Below are 17918 nucleotides of genomic sequence, written 5' to 3'. Positions count from 1 at the left end.
CGCAAGACTGTAATTTACCTATTGGAGAAGAGAAAACAGAGCCAGACAAGAGATATCTGACATCGAAAACTGGAATTCACAAATTATTGGATATGGACCATTCATTTTAACTTGGCACAAATTTCAAAGCTCAATAATACTTCTACATGCACTAGCCCGAATCTCAAACCGTAAAGTGAAGGGAATCTTTTACAGTAATGGAGAGAATACTTGTCCAACAACATGCTGCTTCTTTCCTCAAGGGCTTGTGAAGAATGAGAATAAAGCAAACATCCAAGAACGAGGATGCAACAATGCAAAAGAGAAATATTGAGAGCCATGCGAGAAAAGATTAACTTGGGAATGAATAATGTGTAAGGTATAGAGCTAGAGATGCATATATTCTAATTTATTTACAGTCAGAAAATATTGGAATATTTTCTGAGTCTCATTCATACCTCATATCTTTATATTATTTTTAGTATTCAAACAATCGATTTGAATCATTTAACATGACATCCGTATTAAAATGTGTTTGACGACCAAATTTTAAGTTTATTGGAAAACAATTATTATTTTTTTAGATAGGTACAAAATCACTTCTTTTTTTAACGGGTTTATGAAAAACAGTGATTTTAATATGGAGAAATTTGGTCAGCATAACTCCTGAATCTATCATTGGATTGGTTTCAAACGACGAATTCAATATGATGAAACCGATCTACTTTACGGGTAATGTGTTTACATGGAAAATTTTGAACATTTTGGATTTATTTAGTACAATTTTGAAAGGTAAAATAAATGAAGTTCTACATGTTATTTTAATACATTTATTTTGCATTATTTTTTACCATTTTATTTTATACTAAATAAATTTTAAAATTTTACATGTACACATATCACTTGTAAAATTGAAAGTTTCAACGATTTTAATAGATTTTAGAGTTACACTCATCAAATTATCTTGATGATCGTAGCTTGCTATCTTTGCTCACGGTATTGTATCGATTATTCATCAAAAAAAAATTGGTGAGCAAAACTAGAGTATTGTATCATTTATTGGATCAGAGATATTTATTGACAATTTTAATTGCTTTGCCCGGATCAACTGTAGAGAAAACCATATTCTTTGAAACAACAAAATTTTCAAGTCTATCACTTATTTGCAATTTTCTGAAGTGATTGTAGCCAGTAAGACTAATGGGCCTTGTGCTAAAACCCAAGGGCTGCAAAATAGCAGTCCCTTTCAATCCCTTAATCAAACTTGTGATACTTTAATATTTTTAATTTAAATTTGGAAAGAACTTGAGACCCCCACAGAGAAGGTTTTTTTTTTTTGGTATTCAAGCATGAGAACAATAAAAAATTTAAGATATATATAAGCTGTTGTAAAATTAAAGTAAAGTTACATGTTGTCAAAACTCTTGGTTATGATCTAGCACTACTACAGAATAAGTGATTGTACACGGACATAAACAGGAGAGCTACACGGATTTTCTGCCGTGTGGAATGCGAGAGTGTAGAAATCTCTGAATATTTACACACGGATATTTACCCGTGTGCGATTATCGAGAGTTACACGAATTATTACATTAACAACCACGTACAAATGCTTGCCAGCGTCGCTCTCAAAATATCCGAGCTACACGAATTATTACATAAACAGCCATGTACGATTACTCTTTCTACACGGACATTTAGCTAAATGTCCATGTATGATTACTCTTTCTACACGGATATTTAGCTAAATATCCGTGTAGCTCTCTTATTTGTTTTTTATGTTTAAATATCTTTCCATTTAAAATTAGAATTCCAAAACAGAGAAACATTAAACAAAGGCCTTTTAAACTCATAATTCCAAAACTATACAACAGTATAAATAATTTATGTACACTAAATTATACAAATCCATATTGAGAATTACAAAATTTAAATTGAAACCACCTTGCCCACATACATCTAACATCGTCGATCTGCTCTTGGGTGTAACACTTTTTCTTTGGTCCATAGTACAATTATAATTTGGTATTAGTTAGTAACAAGAAAAGGTAGAAGATTACAATTCATGCAATATATATATATATACAAAGCCTTTTGTACATGCAATCTCATGTGATAAAACATAACATATACTCCTCAGGATCCAATACAATGTTTGTATAAAAATTACATCCTTACCACTTAGTAACCACATGATCAAGCTTGGTTATGATCTAGTTTGGACCAAAATTTCATACAAACTAAGGCGTATTAGATCCAACATATCAAAAAAGAGTATGCATGTGATCCATGACATGATGTCTCTTGGTTAAAGATCTCCAACATATAGCATTTCCAAATGACATTTATTAACATATATGTGCATACATAATAGAGAATAAAATTTCTCCTTCGAAATTTTCGTCCAAAATTACAAGAAAATATTTATACATAAAATTAGTTGAATCCGTATAGCTTTTATACAAACCACTGAAAATCAATTTCGTAAAAAAAATTATTGCATATTATATGAATTTATGATTGCTCTGATATCAAATGATATTCTTAATAATTCATGACGTGTTTTGCAATTAAAAAATACAAGCAATCCAGAATCCATAAATCTAAAATAAAATAGCAAAGTAATTTAAATCTTACAGCTCTGAAGTGCAAACATCTTTAGGCTGAAGCATTAGTACTGATCTTCATTCCTCAGATCTGATGATGGAGATCTTAGGCATTTTCTTTACTTCTCACTTTCAAAGATCTCAGATCCAGCCTCCTTACGCGCAGAAATTAGACCAACATTCAATACAGAGAGAGAGAGAGTATTAATGATCAAAATGGCGCTGGAAGGAGAAGGCCTTTTATATAACCAAAACCCTAAAATAACATTTCTACACAGCTCTTTATTAAATGTCCATGTAGCTCTCTCAAGACTTTCTACACTGTTATTTAAACATAAAACCATGTACAATTTCTACATTTCTATACGGCTCTTTATATAAAGGTCTGTGTAGCTCTATCAAGCTTTCTACACCATTGTTTTAAAAAACATCCGTGTACAATTCCTACCTTTCTACACGGTTCTTTAATAAATATCCGTGTAGCTCTCTCAAGGCTTTCTACACTGTTATTTAAACAATAATCCGTGTACAATTCCTAATAAATGTCCGTGTAGCTCTCTCAAGGCTTTCTACCCTGATTCTTTAATAAATATCCGTGTAGAGATCCCATCGATATTTCGAGTTTCCAAATAATTACAATTTCTACACGGTTTTTATACAAAATTGTCAAATCCAGGTACAATGTGCAGTGTACAATGACCATTTTTGTAGTAGTGTAGTTTGGATCAAAATTTCATACAAATTTAGTTGTATTAGATCCAACATATCAAAAAAGGAGTTCTCATGTGATCCATAATATGATGCCTCTTGAATAAAGGTCTCCAACATTGCATCTCCAATAAGAATCCATTGATTAACATATATGTGCATACATAATAGAGAATAAAAATTCTCCTTTGAAATTTTCGTCCAAAATTACAAAAAAAATATTTATACATAAAATTAGTTGAATCTGTATAGCTTTTATACGAACCACTAAAAATCAATTTCTTAAAAAAAAAAATTATTGCATCTTATATGAAACTACGATTGCTCTGATACCAAATAATAGACATAATTAAAACATAACATGTTTTTCAATTAAAACACAAGCAATCATAATCTGTAAATCCAAAATAAAATAGCAAAGGAATTTAAATCTTACAGTTCTGAAGTGCATACATCTTTAGGCAGAAGCGTTAATACTGATCTTCAATGGTTTTCCTTAGATCTGATAATGGAGACCTTCAGCGTTTTCTTTACTTCCATCTTTTGTAAACTTAATGGATGAAAAACGTTTTAGAAAATAAAATCCCTTAAAAACAGTAGTGAGAGAAAACTTTTCCAGAATATGATCCCTTAAAATTAGTGGGCAGAAAAACGTTTTTGGAATGGTATTTTTTTATTATCTGAAGCAACCTTTGGGACCAGTACATATTTATTAATAGCAATCCGAATTTTTCCATTAAAAATTCAGATGCCTTTTCATTAATTTCTTTAAATGAAATTGGTGCACAGTAATAACATAGGCCACATAATAAAGTAAAACTAACATAAGTATATATTTATAGGATTGTGGATAATAAAATCGCCTTGCGCTGACAGCACGGTGGGTTGTCGGCCCCGTTGTCGGGGTGTGACAACTAAATTGGTATCAAAGCATTCCTTCCTCAGACTATATTTGGGTCCTTGATCCGTTTGTTATCTACATCCGATCAGAATTTGATTTGTTTGATTTATGCAATCCATTTGAATAGTTTCAGTAAGTTCATTTGATGATGAATTTAAAAATATCTATTTGTAATATTATTTAATTAGTTATCATTCGGTTTATCTATATATGAAACTACTTTTTGCAATTATTGAATTTAATGGTGAGTAAATTAATCACAAGATAATTTTGTTCAATTTAATGATGTTCTCCAATTGTTCTGTATTTAAAAAATTGATTTGATTACTGTCTATTATGTCCCTTTTGATCTGAATATCATATGTTTGAATTTTGAGAACAAAATTCTTTTGAAGGAGGAGAATTTGTAACATCCCATAACTTGTTTACAAGTGTTTTGAACTTATTTTTAATATTAAAAAAATTTAAACATTAGAATTGTAAAATTAAAGGATTTAAAAAAAATAAAGGATCTATTAACAAAATTTGTTATCTTTACAAAAGAAAAAAATAATGGAGAAGGACCAACGTGGCACCCATGCCACGCGGCCTTTCCATATGTTGCCACTATCTTTTTTACCACCGTATGAAAACATCTTATATGTGGGTTATTCACTTGGAATAGGATGAAAAATAAAACGAAGTAAAGTTTGAACTATGGGAGAAAGAGAGAGAGAAATAGAGAAATAAAAACAAATATTTTGATAAACAAAGAAGATATGATATTAATCTCTTGTCTGATTGGTGTTCCGACTATGTCGCGTTAATTCTGAACAGTCGTTGCAGTTTGATTTAGATTCTCTGGATTGATCGTTATCAGGAAACTGAACTTCTCTTTAATCTGTGTTTTCAATTTGTTTGGTTGATTTGAATTTTCAATTGGGTATTGGATTATGAGGCATATTTAATGGGATAGCGGGTCTGAGGTTCAAATTTGATTTGTGATATGATACAATTGTGTGTTCTGAGAAATTGTGAAATGAAATGAATGTGTGAATTGAAGTGATATTGTGTGGATATTGTGTGAATTGATTTTCTGATAACCCAGACCCAGGTGCTATCGCCAGTTAAATATGTATTATTAATTTTACTTGAATTTGTGTGGATTAATTCAGTTTGTTTAATGGTTATTTAATTAAGCCAGTTATGGAGAAGCTCGTCGTTAAATAACCGGTTACTAAGTTTTGTAGCTTATTATGTATTGTTTATGTTTGTTTTTTTTGTTTGCGACGTAGGTTGACGGGACAAATGATGGATATAAGGGTGCCTCTCTTGTCGCGACTCCTAGTCCGGTGGCGGAGTCGTGACAATTGTGTTAAATTCATATTTTCTTAAAATTTAGTTTAGTATTTTTATATATTGATAAATGTATTGTTTAATTTAAATTCAGATCTAGATTTTGATAGTTATATTTTTTGATATGAATTGTATATGATTTTAACCATTTGTACTCAATATTTTTATAGTAGTGACGGAGTACTTAATAACATACATCAGTATAAAAAACAGTTGACTTGGTCAAAGTCTTTTCCTGTAAACATCTGGAAATCACCATCGCATTAATTTTTCCAACAACCTTGAAAAGAGCATTGAGCCATCACAATAACTTTAATTGTGAGGCATGATTGAAGTACAAAATTAATGGAATATTTGAGCCTTCCTCTTAATTCGTATGTAATGTCAATTGTCTAGGCCATTGTTTATCTCTAGATCTGTAAATTGCCCATCCTTGGACTGTGCTTCAGGCCTGGTTAGTTTTTTGTTTGGGCCAAAATCGAATTTTTGAGTCTTATTGGTTCATCCATTTGGTTTTATTATTGTTAATTCATATATAAAGTTGTGCATGTTCATGAATATATCATCTCTTGTATTAAACATTTGTTCATCAAAACATTAAATTAATTTGTATATTTATCCACCAAAAGCAAATGTTTTTTTATTAATGTTTCTATTTCTAAGTTTACTAAATCTAAAATATTGATTAAGAGAAAATAATTATTGTGCTCTTAATTAATCAAGAGTTTTTGTAGATAACCCCGAGTTCAAAATAATAAACAACTATGGTCAATAGATAACCCAAGTGCTCACATCATTAACAAAAATATAAGCACTAAAAATACATCCATCTTTTATGCATCCTTTCTTGTCTGATCTGAGCCGTGTGATCCGCATTAAGATATATCCATTCAATTTACCAATTTACAATTTTAATGTACACACAATTCTCGACACAAATCCGCACCTTAGACCCCACCTGTCAGTCAATTCCGACACAACTAACCCTTTCCCTAGGCCTTACCCGTCAACTATCCCCGGCACTTACAACAGGAACCGTGTTGGTGCCAGTAGTAGTCGTGCCCATGTAACTGCTTATATGATGATAACTGGACCAAGATAAATTGAAATGTGAGTTCCTTTTTATGAGTTCTGGAGTTCTTCTCATTTCTCCTTTTTTGGCATTGAAAATATTTGCTAATTGTTATGATTTGAACCCTTTGCTAGGTAGTGAGGGTCAAGGGTGGAAGTCATTGTAGTTTTAGATTATTTGTATGTGAAGGAATGGTCGAGTCGGTGCCATTAAGTATATTGTTTTTAACAGCATTTTGTGCTTTAACATTAGGTTGTTAACAGCATTTGAAAGACTCATATATATGTATTTCAATTTGGTTGAACCTTTTTGTGTTAGTTGATCTTTATTTCTTTCTCATTTATGGTGTTCTCTCTTTGTATTGCCACCATATTCGTTTTTATTTATAAAGGAGTTTTCTTTTTCTGTCAGTGTATCACGTCTATCTATGCTTTGGCTTTTTAAACCAAATCAACAAGGTACGACGCAAACAAAAAAATAAATAAATAAATCCAAAATTTATTTATATTCAATTTTAATTTCACAATCCACAACCCATTTTTCACAAGGGAACAAAGGGGGTCTGATAGGCATCGTACCAAATTCTCTCTCATGCAGTCATGCTCAATCTCGACAGTAATTTTAGAGAGTCTAGAAACAGTAATTTTGTACCTAAGTAAAAAAATATTAAAAAAAATTCAAAAAAAAAACAAAAAATGGTCTTGGAGCACATTTTTTGCATGAGGCATTTGAACCCTCAATATACAATTGACCAACTCTACTAAATTTTGTATGATATAAGTGAGATCAAAACTGTCAATCACAAATCAAAAATGAAATGAAAAATTAAACTATACTAAATGTTAATATTAATAGTTAAATCACAAAATTATAACGTAATATTAATTGAATTTTATGACATGAAAAATCAAGTTTAGATGACTGACGAATCTACCTCATATTAATTATAGGTGTATAAATATATTAAAGGTGAATAATTTGATATGCATAAATCAATTTATTTAATAACACAAAGTACATCCATCGGATTACATGCAATCCCAATCAATCTACTTTTGAACAATACATACAAATTGCAAAAGTAAACAAAGTCAAAAGCTGGAAATTAAGGAGTAGATGATATAAGGCGAAAAAATAAATAAACCTTGATAATTTTAAACACGATTAAAGCAATCCCAAGACATGCAACTCCGAATAGGACAAGGCTTGTGATGTTCGACTTGCAACAAGCCTTCTTCTTGCACTTGTATTCCCTTAATTTAATTAACAACATAAAAATAATGATAAAAACACTAAGATATGAAATGAAAGTAAAGAAGATTTTATGTGAAAAATAACTGGTACTGTACATACCATTTTGCAAACATAACAGCCATTGTAATTAATTTCCTCATCAAACTAGGGTTTTGAAGTTTAGAAGCTTATACACTATTTACTTTTTTGTTCATGTGAAAAATAACATTTCATGGCCTCAAAAAGTTCAACAGAATAGAAAGTGAATGGTAAAATCTTGCAAACTATATTACTCTATATATCTATTACTCTATATAAGTATATAGCATCAGAAGACAATTATACAATAATCTGAGGATTACATAACTAGATGCATTCATGGAGTGTTTCTCTTCTAAATTATACTACAAAAATGCGATTTGAAAGTTTCTCTGAAGATTTCGGTTTATGTTAGACAACAGGTAAGGTACGCAGGTTATTATTAATGGATAAAATTATTGGATAAGCTATGGAATGTATATTGCATCAAACTTAGATGCTAACCATTAAACCATATGATGTAACAGTAGATCTAATTTTACTAATGAAAATGGTGTTATGATATTGAACACTATAAACCATTTTTTATATTTCAATCAACATGTTTAAATTGAACATATTTTTCTCAGAAGCGCAACTGTTTTGTTACGAAAAGCCGAAGACGATCTGAGTAAGGAAAGCACTGATCTAATTCATACATGGGGAGGAAAATGCCATATGCGGAGAATGAATTGGGGCGGATTGATTCTAATTTTCACTCAGTTGAAGGACAGAGAGAGCAAGAGAAGGAACCGGGCAGCACGGTCAAATTCCGCCCGCTATTAAAGGGCTGTCCGTGACCGTTGAGGGTAAATTCCGCTGCAATGTGGGTCCAGAAGCGTCAGAATTGGAGGAAGTGTTAGCGGACGGCACGGGATAGAACTGGAGGAAGTGTTATAACTGCTCTTCTGACATGGCTGCTGATTTGGCATACGAATATTTAATCTAGCATTAGGAGAAACTAAATAATGCGAACAACATTTAACCAACATATATACTTTCTAATATTAATTAGTAGTTTTGATAATTTACGAGGACAAAATGTAAAATTAAGGAAACTAAGGGAGATAAAAAAAAACCAAATAACCATTATATATATGAAAATAAGGACAGTTTTATGAAATATTTATATTTATTAACAACATACTCCCGTAGGACTTAAATATAAACCGTGTCATACTCCCTTTCCCTTTCTTTCTGTTTACTTCAACCTTAGAACTGATTAAAAATAAATTGAACAGACCTCATACTGGTATACAAAGCTATACGTACCTTGACTGTAGCAATTCCTTGTTGGCATCTTCCAAACCCTTCGCCTTAATCTGCAGTTCCTCATTCTCGTTTTCTATGTCCTTAATCTTTCAATAGAGAAACCAATGCATATGTGGATCAATCAAAATTGAGTAACTAATTTAAAAACTATGAAAAATGATAAGGCTCTCAATTCTTGCGAGTGACTCATTCTTGTTTTGCATGTAACTCATTCTTGTTTTACATGTAACTCAATTCTATACTAATTAAACTTAGCCTGCAGTAACTCATTCTTGTTTTGCATGTATTCAATCTATATATAGATAAACCAATGCATAGGCGGGTCATTCAAAAAGAGAACAACCAATTAGAAAAGTATGAAAAATAATACTCCATGATGAGTACCTCATATTTGAGATTTTTTTGAATTTCATCTTTGTTATCCAACTCAGCTCTCAATTTTGGTAATTCATCCTTCTTGCTTCTTAAGGACTCAATCTATCAATAGATAAACCAATGCATATGTAGGTCAATCAAAAGTGAAAAACCAATTATAAAACTATAAAAAATAATACCCCATGATCAGTACCTCAGATTCGAGATTATTTTGAATTTCATCTTTGTTATCCAACTCAGCTCTTAATTTTGATAATTCATCATTCTTGCTTTTTAAGGACTCGATCTATCATTAGAAAAACCAATGCATGTGCGAGTCAATCTCAAGTGAACAACCAATTTAAAAAGTTTGAAAAATAATACACCACGATCAGTACCTCCGATTCGAGCTTCTTTTGAATTTCATCTTTGTTATCTAACTCAGTTCTTAATATTGGTAATTCATCATTCTTGCTTTTTAAGGACTCGATCTATCAATAGAAAAAACCAATGCATTTGCAAGTAAATCAAAAGTAAACAATCAATTAAAAAAATATGAAAAATAATACTCCACGATCTGTACCTCAGATTCGAGCTTCTTTTGAATTTCATCCTTGTTATCCAACTCAGCTCTTAATTTTGGTAATTCATCATTCTTTATTTTCAAGGACTCGATCTATCAATAGAAAAACCAATGAATATCTTAGTCAATCAAAAGTGAATGACCAATTACAAAAGTATGAAAAATAATACTCCACAATTAGTAACTCAGATTCGAGCTTCTTTTGAATTTCATCTTTGTTATCCAACTCAACTCCTAATTTTGGTAATTCATCATTCTTGCTTTTTAAGGACTCGATCTATCAATAAAAAATACATTACATATGCAAGTCAATTAAAAGTGAACAACCAATTAAAAAAGTATGAAAAATAATACTCCACGATCAGTAACTCTGATTCGAGCTTTTTTTGAATTTCATCTTTGTTATCCAACTAAACTCCTAATTTTGGTAATTCATCATTCTTGCTTTTTAAGGACTCGATCTATCAATAGAAAAATCAATGCATATGCGAGTGAACAACCAATTAAAAAAATATAAAAAATAATATTCCACGATTAGTACCTCAGATTCGAGCTTCTTTTGAATTTCATCTTTGTTATCCAACTCATATCTTTATTTTGGTATTTTATCATTATTGCTTTTTAAGGTCGCAATATATCAATAGAAAAACCGATGCATATGCAAGTGAACAACCAATTAAAAAAGTATAAAAATAATACTCCACGATCAGTAACTCAGATTCGAGCTTCTTTTGAATTTCATCTTTGTCATTCAACTTAGCTCTTAATTTTGATAATTCATCATTCTTGTTTTTTAAGGACTCGAACTATCATTAGAAAAACCAATGCATATGCGAGTCAATCAACAGTGAACAACTAATAAAAAAAAATGAAAAACAACACTCCACGATCAGTAACTCAGATTCGAGCTTCTTTTGAATTTCATCTTTGTTATCCAACTCAGCTCTTAATTTTGGTAATTCATCATTCTTGCTTTTTAAGGACTCAATCTATTAATAGAAAAACCAATGCATATGCGAGTCAATCAAAAGTGAACAACTAACTAAAAAAGTATGAAAAATAATACTCCACGATCAGTACCTCAGATTCGAGCTTCTTTTGAATTTCACTTTTGTCATCCAACTCAGCTCTTAATTTTGGTAATTCATCATTCTTGCTTTTTAAGGACTCGATCTATCAATAGAAAAACCAATGCATATGCGAGTCTATCAAAGGTGAACAACCAATTAAAAAAGTATGAAAAATAATACTGCACGATCAGTACCTCAGATTCGAGCTTCTTTTGAATTTTATCTTTGTTATCCAATTCATCTCTTAATTTTGATAATTCATCATTCTTGAATGCATATGCGAGTCAATCAAAAGTGAACAACCAATTAAAAAGGTATAAAAAATAATACTCCACGATCAGTACCTCATATTCTAGCTTCTTTTTAATTTCATCTTTGTTATCCAACTCAGCTCTTAATTTTGGTAATTCAAATGTATTTAAAAATACATTTCTATTAGACAATACAAGGTGGATGTAAACGAGAGGGAAGAGAGTGGGAGCATGATATGATCTAAATTTGGGTCCAAGAATTATGTTTTGTTTACAAATCTGAAGGTGTATTTTGTTTAACATTTTAACAATGTAGAATATTTTATGAAATTATTTGTTACTTGATTTCAGATGGATTTTACAACAGATAAAATAGAGATGTTTATTATCAATAATAATAATTTTATTACACACCTTGACGTAAACTCCAAGTGCATCAAGATACGTTTGTGAGCGTCCATGGAAACCAATAATTTGACCACTAATTGGTCGAAATTTAAAGGGGAATCCCCCTCCTTTACCATATGGTCCAAAAGATCTCATGTTTGTCTCAAATTCAAGTGATGTCAAAATAATTTGACCGACGTAATCACCATAGTGGCCTTTAACAGCGGTAATGTACTCAAAATCTTCAAGATTTAACTACAAGACAGAGCATATAACATATATCATTAATATCCTTTTGGTGGCTACATTAATCAACATTTACTATTGATGAACACATTAATCAAAGTTCAAAATTGGTGACAAAATTCACTTCATTTCATTCCAACATAAGTGTAGGTTCGATTTAATTAATGATTACTTTTATATTTTTCGTGCCAAATTTCACAGAAAAATCCTTGGTCACTATATTATTTTGTTGTTCATCACTTAAGAAGCCCCATTGGTGCAATTATCAGTACCAGTTCAAGTGGTCCTGCTAACAGTAGGATAACATGTCATGCATTTCACTACATTCTTCCTCTATTGTTATCAAGTAATGGATCAATGTGGGCAATTTGCTTTACCAAGAAATAAGACTTTCCACTTCTCGCTCACAGAGTTGGAATTTTATTAGTTTAGAGATTAAAAAAGGTGGTACCTCTGCCAGATATGCTTCTGACCATGGAAAACCCCACTCCTCGGTACTTTCCTCACCGTTATCATGTAGAAAACATACAATAAGACAATTAATAACAGTAGTATGTCGAACACTGATCTTAACAATGCGATTGATGCCATTGATATTCATATCTTTCACTACCCCACCGGTCCCACCAACTGGCCCGACCTTCTTTATGACAGCTTGAGTTGACGCCTTCATTAAATCACACAGTGCGCAAAAGGAATTTTAAAGATGATTAATATATGAATTAGAGGAGTTTCTCGCTAATTAGTTTCTGAACACTCATTTTTCATAGAAAACTTCATTTTGACATCTGTATAAAAAAGATAGCACATACCATTTCGAGAAAAATTTGAGGACACTAGCGACGATGGAATTATTGCTGCATTTGTTGATTGCTTTGTTTTGTAGGCTTAGTGGTTCCTGGATGAATATATACTTGATGTAATTAAACACGCAAAGATGTAATTAATTAGACACGCAAAAGCATGTCATCTCCATGCACAAAATGATGTAATTACTAATAAAAAATACTAGTTGCATCCGCTGCATTTTTGCATAGACACCAATGCAAATTGCAAAATCTTGTATTAGCACATTTAATTTTTTATTATTCGAGCAATGAGAATACACTAGAGGACCGTTTCTTCGTCATACTCTTGCTTGAGGTACTAATATTTATAATATATATGATAACACGGCGTACAAATTCTTCTTTTTTGGATTTAATTCCAAGAATCCTCCTGTACATAGTAAATGAATATGCATAAGACTAAACAAGGTAATTTTCCTTTTTCGTATAGATGGTTAGCAAAAACATTTTCTCAATTATGACTCTGAATTAATGAAATATTTTGCGAAGTGTCACTATCGCAAAAATGCTAATCAACTAAGGTATATCATATACATTTTCTCAAAATTTTCATTAAATCCATGTGTAAAGCAGTAAGGTGCGCTCCGAAAATGAGCTTCAACATTCATACACAGATTTTTATAAAGAACCGTGTATAAATGTGCTCCAAGATTAATGCACAGTATTAAAAAAAAACCTGTATAAATGTTCTAGCTCATTTTCAGAAGCTTGTATAAATGCTCGGTAGGAGGCTTTTTTAGATAAAAATTATGTTTGTAATTATATGCAACTTTTTGTATGATCCATGTGTGATAAAAGAAAAGCAAAAAATTTCACATCATCGATCCATGCCCTCCTATTATAATGCATCTCTATCTATCTTTTTCTAAGACATGTCTCTCATATCTAAAACATCTCTTCCATGTACATATATATTCCTTTGAGGCAACTCGATCCTCTAAACAGATGATGCTAGGATGAGAGGTAAGACAAGGGAGACGATATCTTCACTGAGAAGGCAATAGGGGATGAAGAAACTTCAAATGGATGTAACCCTTCGCTCGAGTGTTCGATTTTCAGTGTTCTACCCTAATTCAGATAGCTTACGAGTAGATCTGTAATCATTATAACCTATAGGCATAACTGAATATTCAGGTTCTGATGAAGTTTTTTTATATTTTATTTTGTTTAACTATAGTTTTTCTTAGATATTGATCATGTAAATGTATAAAGTCTCAGACCTTGGGTTTTATGTTATATTTACATGTTTTTTTAGTTAGAATGCTGTTCATTTAACAATTTGTTTAATGTAATTGTAAATTTATTTATATTGGTAAATGTAAGGTTTTTGATATGTGTTGTTTTAATTAATATATTTTCGAAATTTAGTTTAGTGTTTTTGGTATACTGGTTAATGTAGTGCTTCATTTGAATTCAGATTTAAGATTGATTGGTACTTTTTCTAAATAAATATGAATTATACATGTTTTTTTTTTAATAATTTGTGTTTTCATACTCGGTTTTAACATTTATAATTTATACTTTCAAAACCAATTCATACATAACTTGAATTGGAAGGTTTTGACTGAACATTAGATTTATTTTGATCACATACCTATGGAACATTAGACTTATTTTAACCTCTAAACACACCGTCCTATTAAAATATTTAAATAATAATTAAACTAATTAAGTTATTAAATGACACACTGTCCTAATAAGATATATAAATGACTTGCTACTTTAATTCCTTTTTGGTTATTCCTTGGAGACTTGTGAGTGGTGGACTCAAGGCATTTCCCTTGTCTAGTCAACTGGATTGTTTTTAAGATCAAAGGACAGTCACGGTGTGAGGCCAAAGGTTGCATCAATTGCTAATTAAGTGCTATTCAATTTCCAATAAGAAAGGGGTAAGAAAGATACTGACTTGATAATATTCAGATTGTTTGACAAATTTCCTTAAATGGAAACTAAAAAAAAAATTTGAGTAAAAATAAGGATCAAAGTCCTTATTTATTTAATTGATTTGGGAAGGTTTTTAAAGGTTTCGATGTGAAACCTTTTACATAGTTCAAAAAGTTCACTCAACCATGTTGAGTAACAGATTAATTTTTTTTTTTTTTTTGAGAAACAATAAAAAACCAAAATTCTAAATTTAAAACTCTTCTAATTGCTCTTCAAGAGTTGTTATTTAATATCTGCCATTGAAATAGCACCTCTTGAGCCAACTCCTCCACCTCTCTGACTTCTTCTCTGAATATTCTTGTGCATCTCTCCCTCCAGCAGATAAATATGGATAATAATATTAATTCTGTGGATTTCATACTTCCTTTTGATGAAAATGGAAACTAAAAATTGATTTCGATGACCGTTCGGTTTAAAATAGTTTGATTTGAAATTGTCGAATTTAAACTGGCAACTGATATTAGCACAATGTATAATTTATTATTGACATAACACTATATATTTTTTTGTTATTTTATAGTCAATTTTGCCCCTGAATAATCTTTCGTCTAGCATTGGACTGTCTTTCATCAATAATTGCACAATATTAGTTTCCTTAAATTCCATTATAAAAAGTAAAATAAAATTCTTATACATTTGCTACTTCTAGTAGATCATTTAAATTATTTAACTGAATATTTTTATACTTGTAGTTGTAGTCAATACGTTCAAATCAAAAAGCTGTATCAAAAATTTTTTATACTTGTCCTTGTTGTTTGTAATACATAATAGGCTACAAAAGTAATTGAAACAAATTGAAGCCTTATAATTCACTCCGATGTGATTAATTTATTTCTCTTTTTTATGTGCAATCACACTAAGAAGTGAATAACCCATATTATAAAAACATAGTCTGATATCAATAAGAATATAATTTCAGAATTTTAAGAATATATAATTGTTCTCTCTTCCACTATAAAATTGCCACTAAAATCATATAAAATTGTCTGAAATATTAAATGACACTTGTAAGTAATAGAACATGCATAATGGTAACAATGATCGTAAAATAATAATAAAGTAATTATAAAATGATATGATCCATATATATAATATAGAAGGTTATAATAAAACACAGAAAGCAGATTCAAGACAACATAAAATCTTTACCTTGTAAGAGATATGTTCCAAAATAGAGAAGCTGTTGCTCTAGCATTCCATGTGTTTCTCTATTTTCTAGTTTGTTGTTCTACTTTTGTAATTCTCCCTAAACATTGAGCACCAAAATTGATGCTCAAATTCAACTATATGTAAGATAAAAGGAAAATTATTTGTATGAAATTAACAAAATTTAGAAGTGATAGTGAGAGGAGAGAGAGAAACATCTTGCTCAATTACTAAAGAAAAATAAATAAATAGGAAAGAGTAGCTAGTCTCTCAAGCAAAGAATTTCCATATCATCAAAGAGGAAAGAAAAAGTAAAGAATAAAACATATGCATATCCACATTACTAAAAGCAAGAGCATTTCACCATTTCCTTGTCTTGTAATTATGCTTTACACCTCTTATGAATAATTAAATTAAGCTTCAAATTTACAAAAGAGAAAACAAAATCAAAAGAAAAAGGTACCACACATAGAACGAAAGGAATATTAAGAGCATCTCTATCTCAGAAAACATTTAGAAATTAAAATTAGCCACATCACTGAGTTTAGCAGTTAAGGGATTCATAATTTATATAAATCACTCCATCCCAAAAATTAATTATGAATTGCAATTAAGAGAGTGAGAGTGCTACATATAAGGAAAGAAAATATTTGAACCTATTAATTAGCTAGTGTGTCATTAAAAAAATATTTTCTTTTAAAGAAAATTTTCTAATTTAAAAAATGTGGTACATCCCAGCAATTATCACATCAGATTATCAATCTAAAAGAAATCACCATTGTAGTAACAAAAGGAATTAATTGAACCATGCATTAGCTACTATTTATTTAAGCTAATAACAACAACAACAACAACAACAACAAAAATGAATTTCTCATGAATGGAGAGATTACGCAAGATTGTAATTTACCTAACGGAGAAGAGAAAACAAAGCCAAACAAGAGATATCTGACATGGAAAACTGGAATTCACAAATTAGTGGATATGGACCATTCATTTTAACTTGGCACAAATTTCAAAGCCCAATAATACTTCTACGTGCACTAGCCCAAATCTCAAACCGTAAAGTGAAGGGAATCTTTTACAGTAATGGAGAGAATACTTGTCGAACAACATGCTGCTTCTTTCCTCAAGGGCTTTTGAAGAATGAGAATAAAGCAAACATCCAAGAACGAGGATGCAACAATGCAAAAGAAAAATATTGAGAGCCATGCGAGAAAAGATTAACTTGGGAATGAATAATGTGTAAGGTATAGAGCTAGAGATTCATATATTCTAATTTATTTACACTTAGAAAATATTGGAATATTTTCTCTGTCTCATTCATACCTCACATCTTTATATTATTTTAATATTCAAACAATCGATTTGAATCATTTAACATGACATTCGTATTAAAATATGTTTGACGGCCAAATTTTAAGTTTATTGAAAAAAAATTATTATTTTTTTAGATAGATTCACTAGTGGAAAATATGGAATCAGGATCGGTTATATACGCATATCAGTATCGGAATACAACCGATCCTGATGAAGGCGATACTGATACTATCAGGATCGGTTTTGTATTTTTTAAAAACCGATCCAAATAGAAACTATTAGGATCGGTTGTTCATTAAAACCGATCTTAATAGCAGTTACCTAGATCGGTTTTTCTTAATGAACCGATCCTAATAGATATATTCTGGATCGGTTCTTTAAAATAATCGATCCAGATTAATACCTATTAGGATCGGTTCTTTCGTTTAACCGATCCTGATAGTTTATTCCCTCATTTTTTTAATACTCGTTATTAAATAAATTAGTATCGGTTTTTTAAAAAAACAAATCCGATCCAGATTATTCATATCAAGATCGGTTTTAACAAAAAACCAAACCGATCCTGATAGTATTTTCCAATTTTTT

General features: G+C 30.6%; 2 long non-coding RNA genes across 2 annotated transcripts in view; both read right to left on the bottom strand.

Moving 5' to 3' along the window:
- LOC144548025 (uncharacterized) overlaps window positions 1-17918 on the bottom strand; it is a 44379-nt gene that overhangs the window by 3923 nt on the left and 22538 nt on the right. The window lies entirely within an intron of this gene.
- On the bottom strand, window positions 7703-9656 carry LOC144548027 (uncharacterized). Its single transcript, XR_013509208.1, has 3 exons — window positions 9569-9656; window positions 9181-9270; window positions 7703-7835 (listed from the first exon to the last, which is right to left on the bottom strand). It is a non-coding gene; the product is annotated as an uncharacterized LOC144548027 (long non-coding RNA).

Source organism: Carex rostrata, chromosome 32, assembly GCF_964058835.1.
Source record: "Carex rostrata chromosome 32, lpCarRost1.2, whole genome shotgun sequence".
Lineage (NCBI taxonomy): Eukaryota > Viridiplantae > Streptophyta > Magnoliopsida > Poales > Cyperaceae > Carex > Carex rostrata.
Note: the sequence above shows the minus strand (reverse complement) of the source record. Positions and strands in the feature narration are given on the sequence as shown.